At 28.9% G+C, this 8,083-nt stretch overlaps 1 long non-coding RNA gene across 1 annotated transcript; it reads left to right on the top strand.

Annotated features, from left to right (window-relative positions):
• On the top strand, window positions 5,389–7,843 carry LOC18589986. Its single transcript, XR_001929187.1, has 3 exons — window positions 5,389–5,455; window positions 5,655–5,923; window positions 7,211–7,843. It is a non-coding gene; the product is annotated as an uncharacterized LOC18589986 (long non-coding RNA).

Raw genomic sequence — 8,083 nt, forward strand, 5'->3', positions numbered from 1 at the left:
TGTTAAACACTAATATCATCATTTTCTTGGAGATTATAAGTGAAGAAGAATTTTTGCGAAATATGTTTTGTTCAATCACCTTTAATGTATCATTTCTTTAATTGTGCTATGCAAGCAGCATTATCCTTATATATCGTTGTTGGAATTTCCTTTTTGGTAAACAAGCCACATGTTTCTCAAATATGTTGAGTTATAAATCTTAACCAAACACATTCACAACTTTCCTAGTGAATTGTTAAAATTTTTGCATAGTTAAAAGAAGTAACAATTATAGTTTGTTTTACAAAACGCCATAAAATAGTTATACCTCCACATATGAAAAAATAACATGTATGAGATTGAATAATATTCTGAAACTACGTAACTAATTAAATTTGATTTTGATACATTTGAGTAATATAAGCCAATATCTATTATTCCTCGAAGATATTGAAGTATATATTTGATTATATTATAATGTCTTTGAGTTGAAGAAGAATTATATCTTGTTAATAAATTTATAGTAAATTATATATCAAGTCATGTATTGCTAACAAGATACATTAGTGCTCCAATGGCACTGAGATATGGTACTTTAAAACCAAGAAATTCTCTACCATCCTTATAAGGTCAGAAGAGTTTTTTTTTTTTTTACTTTTAATGACCGACCAATCATTGGTGAACTCAATGGATGTGTTTTGCTATATAATTTGATTGATGGATAAAAATTCAATTTGCCAAATGCTCAATTTGCAGATTTAAAAAAGCTTGAAGGTCTCGTATCTCAAATTCTTTTTTCAAGTAATCCACAACTTTGATAGCTCTTCAAGAATTTTAATAATGTTTAGGTCATTAACATAAACAACAATTATCATAAATTTATATATGAATCTTTTTATAAAAACACATGAGTATATAGAATCATTTTTATAACCTTTTTTCAACAAATATTCACTAAGTTGATTATACCACATGCGTCAGGATTACTTTAATCCATATAAAGATTTATTTAATTTAATCGAATAAATTTTCCTAGAATTCAAATTTTGAGCTCCAAGTAACTTGAATCCTTTAAGGATTTTCATATGGACATTGTTATCAAGTGAGCCATATAAATAGGCTACAACTACATTCATTAGATGCATTTCAATTCTCTTATTTATTGTCAGACTAGTTAATATAGAATTGTTGTATCCACCACAAAGAATATATCTCTTCATACTCAATATTGGGTCTTTGGATAGAACCTTGGGATACAAGCAGTGCTTTATATCACATAATCTCATTTTTCTCATTTCGTATTTGCACAAATACTCATTTATATCCCACTGGTTTGACACCATTTGGTGTACAGACTATAGGTCCAAAAACTTCATGTTTTGCAAATGATTTTCACCTTAATTGCATCTTTCCACATTGGCCAATTATTTTTATTTCTACATTCTTCAACAGATGTACGTTCAAAATTTTCATTTTCCTTAATAATATTAAGCACTATATTATATACAAAAATATCATTGACGTTTATTTAATTATGGTTCCATCTTTTTCCATTATAACATAATTTATTGAGATCTATTTATTTTCACTGATTTCAGTTACTTGAATTTCTTCTAAAATTTTACTAATTATGTCAAAAGTCTCTTCTAGAGTTTTTGTTTTCTCTTTTTGACTATCTTCTATATTTGTTCCTTTTCTCTTTCGAAGATTTTATCTTCAGAACCGATTGGTCTCTCACGCTTTTGGCATGCCTTGTCCTGTATGGACATCACTTTTAATGGGAGCTTTTGCAACTGGTATATGAAATTTAGTTATTCTCTTTAAGTCAGTAAATACGTCTAGCAATTGATTTGTTATATTTTACAAATAAATTATATTTTGAACTTCAAGTTCACATTTATTTGTATGAGGATCAAAACTAAATAATAATAATACAATCCAAGATATTTTTTTTTAGCTGTTTATTTTCTCCCCCTAATGTTGGAAAAATTGTTTCATCAAAATGACAATCAACAAATCTTATCGAGGGTTCGAGATATGTAATTATAGATGTAGATTGTATCCAACATATATTACTAACCTCGTTTAAGGACCCATCATTATGTGTCGTGGAGGAGCAATTGGAACATATACCGCACATCTAAAAATTTTAAAATGAGAAATATTTAGTTTTTGACTATAAACCAATTATATAAGGAAAAATTTATAATAACTCGTTGCCCCAATGTGTACAAGTGCTACTGCATCCAAAATGGCACGCCCCCAAACAGAAATTGGGAGTTTAGATTTTATAAACAATGGTCTTACAATCAGTTGGAAGTGTTTAATAAACGATTCTGTTGAATCGTCTTGTGCATAAACATGAGTAATATGTTGTTCAATAGTTATTCGAACTAATATACAATATTTATTAAAGGTTTAAGATGTAAATTCACCAACATTATAAAGACAAATAGTCGTGATTACATAATCAGGAAAATGTGCTTACAATGAATGATTGCAAATGGCAAATTGCAAGCTAATAATAAGCACATGTGATCATCTAGCTTATGCATCGATTAAAATTGTAAAATATCTAAATCATTCACATGATGGTTGTACGAGTCACATATATCACCCTGAACATGTTTTAAAAAATGTAAGAGATTTACTCTCAACTTTAACTAATGATGGCCTTATAATTAATTTGCCTTCAAAGCAAGCAGCACAAGAAAATTCATTAAATTGAAAAATCTTTTAGTTTTTCAATGCATAACTACATGTATTTTTAATAATTTTTCTCATCATTATTGATCCGAAATAGCTTAATTGGTCATGCCAAACATTAAAATTATTAATAGACTTCTGGTTTACTAAAGTATTAGTTTCAATTATTTTAATATTTGTGTAGTACAATCTAGAGAACAAAACAGGTAATTTTTTTTTCAACATACACTTTTTACTCGAGATAATAGATATAATATAGAAGTATTAAGTGTCTCTTTGATTTATTCTCTCAATATGATATCCATTCAAACGAATATCTTTAAAACTTAATAAATTTCTTTGAAACATTGAAAATAATATTTCCTCTATTATAAAATTAATTCCTCAAGGTAGTAAAATATTGGCTCTTCCGAAGCCTTCAATTAATCTTATACTTGTATTGACATTAGTTTCTTCTATTGTCAAGTGGAAAAAATATTTCTTTTCTTTAAATATAGTGTGCATTATAGTAATGTCTACTAGATATATATTTGCATCATTGATCTTGGATCTAACAATATGAATATCAATATTTTTCATTAATAAGATAAAATACATAATAAGAAACTTGTAAGTTAACATAAGAGAATATTAAATATATAATTAAAACATATAATAAAAACATATCATCTAAATATAATGAGAACATACAAAAGTATCTTTATAATAAAGTTATACTAAAATATATGAACAAACTATTAAGAAATTTCATTCTTGGATATTTTTATTACCAATCAAATGATCAATTCCTCTTTCAAGGTGGACAAGAAAATCAATAATAGATATTTCCATTAGCAATCATATGATCAATTCCTTTTTCATGGTAGACAAGAAAATCAACAACAGATTAACTTGACCATGGTTAAAATCATCACAACATGTTTTAGCTTTTAATGATGCTTTATAAAATGCAAGATGTACAGGTACGTGACCAATGACCTTTCATGTCACATTGATGACAAGACATTTTCTATATTTATTTTATTCTATCCATTTTTTATTTTTTCATATTCATCTATTTTAGATGAGTTAAAGGTATCCATCCACTTTTTGTGGGTTATTCACTTCTAGTGAGTTAGTGAGTTAGTGAGTTAAGGTATCCATTCACTTTTTAGTAAGTAAAATTATCCATCCACTTTTGGTGGGTAAAGTTATATATCCACTTTTGGTGGGTAAAGTTATTCTTAGAATTAGAATAGTGAGTGATTAATGTAAATTATTATAGCGACTTCTTTTATATCTATGACCATAATTGTTAAATGATGTCGCATTCATTTCAAGGAATGAATGGATTCATGATTTTTCATTGGTAGCTATATAATAACAAATCCACTTTTCAATAAATGGACAAAATATAATATATAATACATGATAGCCAAACACATATTAAGGTTGATTTTTAGAGAATGGAAACAGTAAAGAGATATCAAGTCATTTACATGATTTCCTACAACCAGAAATTAAAGACTAACCATTGAAATCTTTATAAAGCTCGGAGATGATGAAAACCAAATAATATCAACATTTATCTTATTTGCTAAAACCAAAAATTAAAATCCAATCATTGAAATCCTTTTGAAACTTAAAAATGATAAAAATAAAATAATATCAAAATTTGAGATATTAGAAAATCATGTTGATAACGTGTTATGAAATATGACTTAAAAGAATAAATAAAGATAACTCGAAAGAACAACTAAAGAAAGAAAATAACTATAAAAGAAAGTATTTGAGAACTAAAGAAAGAGAAGTCAGAAAATAACTATAAAAGAAAGTATTTGAAGAGAGAAAGAAAATCTTATTTAAATGTCTATTTATAAATGAAGTGAATGATCTGTTTTAAATAAAATTTATAAGATGAAGATAATAAAAAAAAATTAGATAAGTGTATTAAATTCTAATCTTAATCCAATCTAATCTACATTCAAATCTAAATATATATAATATAAATGTATATTCATAAAAATATTCATAACGAATACTACCTTCAAATCTAGGCCATTTTAATTTATTTCTTCCCTTTTTATTTAATTGAATTATATAAGGTGGGGATTTAATTAGATAATTAGAATATTGTAAATCTATCGATTTGTCATATAAGTGACCTTAGATAATTATAACTTTTTATTTTTTTTATCTCATATTAGCCACAAGTTGCTGGTAAAAATTTTCTTTTTCTTTTTTCATTTTATGTTGGAATTGTACTTTTCTGGTTTGCACAATTTGCAGGGTATTAACAAAATGACAATCGAAAATTGGACAGATAGCAGTTAGGTCTAACAGCAATGTTGACGAATGAGGAGTGCAAGGCATTTGACAAGAAACAAAAAATTTAAGCAACGAAAATGACAATGCTTCAAAGCAAACGAAAACAGTTCAAAATTTCTCCTATCGGTTCGTTAGGTAGCCTACATATGCATGCACCAGTCATCTTCGGCTAGTTGAGTACAAATTTTGGTGGACCGTCAATCTCCCTAGGCCGTTATTTGTCTGAAAATCTAATTTGAATTTATTATTATCTTTTTTTTGTTGTTGAGGTGAATCTAGAGAATAATTTGTCAACTGCATATGACAAGGATGTTCTTATGGGTAAAACTTAGATATTTCTCAAATCTCACAAACATTTATGAGCTTAATTTATATACCTTAACTTATGAACCATTAGGTACTCATTCAGAGTTGCATTGAATCTTGGACGGAAGGGTGAATGAAGTTTATCAAAGAAGACAGGGTAATATCTTCTTTTTCAGTATAATGAAGTTATGAACCAATATCAGGGATGACTCTTTACTGTTCAATTTTGTTTTCTTACGTTTTATCAGTTACATGCTTTTCTTCACGTTTTAGTTGTGTTTGTCTTCAGTTAAAGTGTAAAGTTTGCTATCTGATTAGGCTGGGGGGTGTTGTCGCTTTGCATGTCTTGTGTCCAGGTTCCATGCTCTTGCAAGTGCTTTTAAACGGATCAGTTCAAAGGAGCTGAACATGTGAAACATGACAATTCATGAAGCCAAAAAACTGAAATCAGGGTAACCAGAAGTCACCAACAGCTGATTCCCAATGAAGGCATACAAGTAATAAAGAGCCGTTCCTCAAAATGGATATTATGGGAAATTAAGTTCTTGCTTGCATACATATTTTGAGAGGAAAAGCTAAAGATCACATCTTCTCCATAAGGGCCAAGCCTACCTTCATCGCCCAGGTAAATATTATTAGAGCAATATTAAATGTTAGCATATATTTATATTAATTATAAGATATATCTCTACATATTTAACCAAACATTTTTATAAATATATTTTGTATTCTAATCAACATAAAACAGAACAAATTTAGCCTCAATTGTATTTTCTTAACATGATATCTTAAGTAATTGAAGTAATCAAGAAGTAGAAATCTTATACGCCAAGAACACCTTTGGTATGGGGAATAGCAAAACTAATCTCCCTCTATTCCCAACTATTATTTGCTCTCTTTGTTTGGTTGGTAATTTGGTAAGAAATAATAATTTTTAAGTTTTAAAAATTCCTCAAAATCAATAAAAATTTATTTTTAACTAAAGTCAACCGACATAGAATAGCTTTCAAAATCAATAAGATGAAATTATTCCTCATAAGTTTAGAAAATTACAATCCTACTCATAAAATCATTTTTTCTCTCCTCCTCCTCTCCCTCCATCTGTTCCAACCGCATTGTTCTCTTCCACCATTTCTAGCTCCACCAATCGCCACAACATCTCTCTTGTCCACCTTTCCAGGTACATTACTCTCATGCATCATCCATTTTTCCAGTTTTGCCTGTGATCATGTACTTGTTTGATGTAAAGGAAAATGAGTTGAATTGAATGTGCTCAAGTGCCCTACTTTTTTGTTCATTGTATGATGTTATTGGCTTAGTTTACTGCTGTCCTATTTTTTGTTCTTTGTTTAATGTCCTTGGCTTGCAACTCTCTTAATTGAATTGACCAAAATTATTAAAAGGTGCATAACATTTATACAATGGGTAAAAACTTCTTTCTTGCTGAGTTTTTATTTTATCAAATATTGTACATAAAAAACATTATTTAAAAAAAAATATTATCTAGATAAGTTTCTAAAAGTCTTAAAAATTTTTCTTTCTTTTTTATTTGTGCCAAGGTAGAACTTTGCATTAAACTAATATATACGATGTATTATTTTGATGAAAGTAACACAATATAGTATTTTGATGAAAATAAATATTAATAAATAAAGAGTATTTTTATCTTTTTTATCTATTATTGTTTTTATTTTAAGGTTTATTTTACTAACTAAATACCGTAATAAAACATAATAACAATTTTTATCTTCTTTTTTTTATTGTACCAAATTACATAAAATTATTTTATTTTATTTTTATTAAATAACTATTTTATTAATTGTTATTTATCTTATCCTAAATAGCAGACAATGGTAAGAGATGGATGGTGACTTTTCAATCACAATCGTGGGTTTTTTTTTTTTTTATGTAGAGAGAGAGCAGGCACTTAAAAGCTCCACCACGCACACAACTTGCGCGTGTCCAATATCTTTCTTTAGAATATAATTCTCCTCCTCAAACTGGCCCAGAGCAGCCAGCGCAAAGACAGACAGATACACCAGCCAGCAATGTCTCGCCACAGACGCCAAGCCTCTCGAGTCCTCCCACCAGAGCTAACATTGGAAGGGGACGAGCCACCTCCCAAATCCACTACTGACTCAACCCAAGCAATTGCTAGTCCTTATGGTCGTCACGGCTCTAATGGTTCAACCACTGACAGGTCTGCAGCAAATCCATCCGCTCATCGCCACCAAGACTCTTCCGGAAACCATTCCCAGGGTCCTGAAACGAAGCCTTCTGCAAGCACCAAACCTTCTTGATAGCTGACAGCTGAAGCAGAACAAGTACTTAATAAATTTTTGCAGTTATGTTAAAGCTGATCCTCATGTTTCTTCCCGGTTCCAGTTCCTTTTTTTTTTTTCTTTCTGTTTTCTCTTGGTAAGGTGAAAAGCTTTTTATTTCTTATTGTATGTTTATGGGAAGTGTTGATTAGCTAGAAAAGTCTGCCGTAGTTTTTATTTTCCTCTTTCCCACTCAATTTAGAAGTTGCATAAGGTTTTCCCAACAGGTTTCCTTGATAATACTGTTTCACAAAAGATAAACAAAACTATACAAGGAGATTCAACAACCAACAGCCTGAGAGATAATAACAACTAATGTGGTATAATTTATGCAATACTCATTTTCCCCGTTCAGAAATCATTCATCGAGATTCATTTATTTGTTCTAAATTTATTACTTTCAATATATATATATATACTAGGTTTTTTTTTTAATTTAGGATAGTTAGATCCTAGAACGTTTT

The sequence above is a fragment of the Theobroma cacao genome, chromosome 9 (assembly GCF_000208745.1).
Source record: "Theobroma cacao cultivar B97-61/B2 chromosome 9, Criollo_cocoa_genome_V2, whole genome shotgun sequence".
NCBI classification, from domain to species: Eukaryota; Viridiplantae; Streptophyta; class Magnoliopsida; order Malvales; family Malvaceae; genus Theobroma; species Theobroma cacao.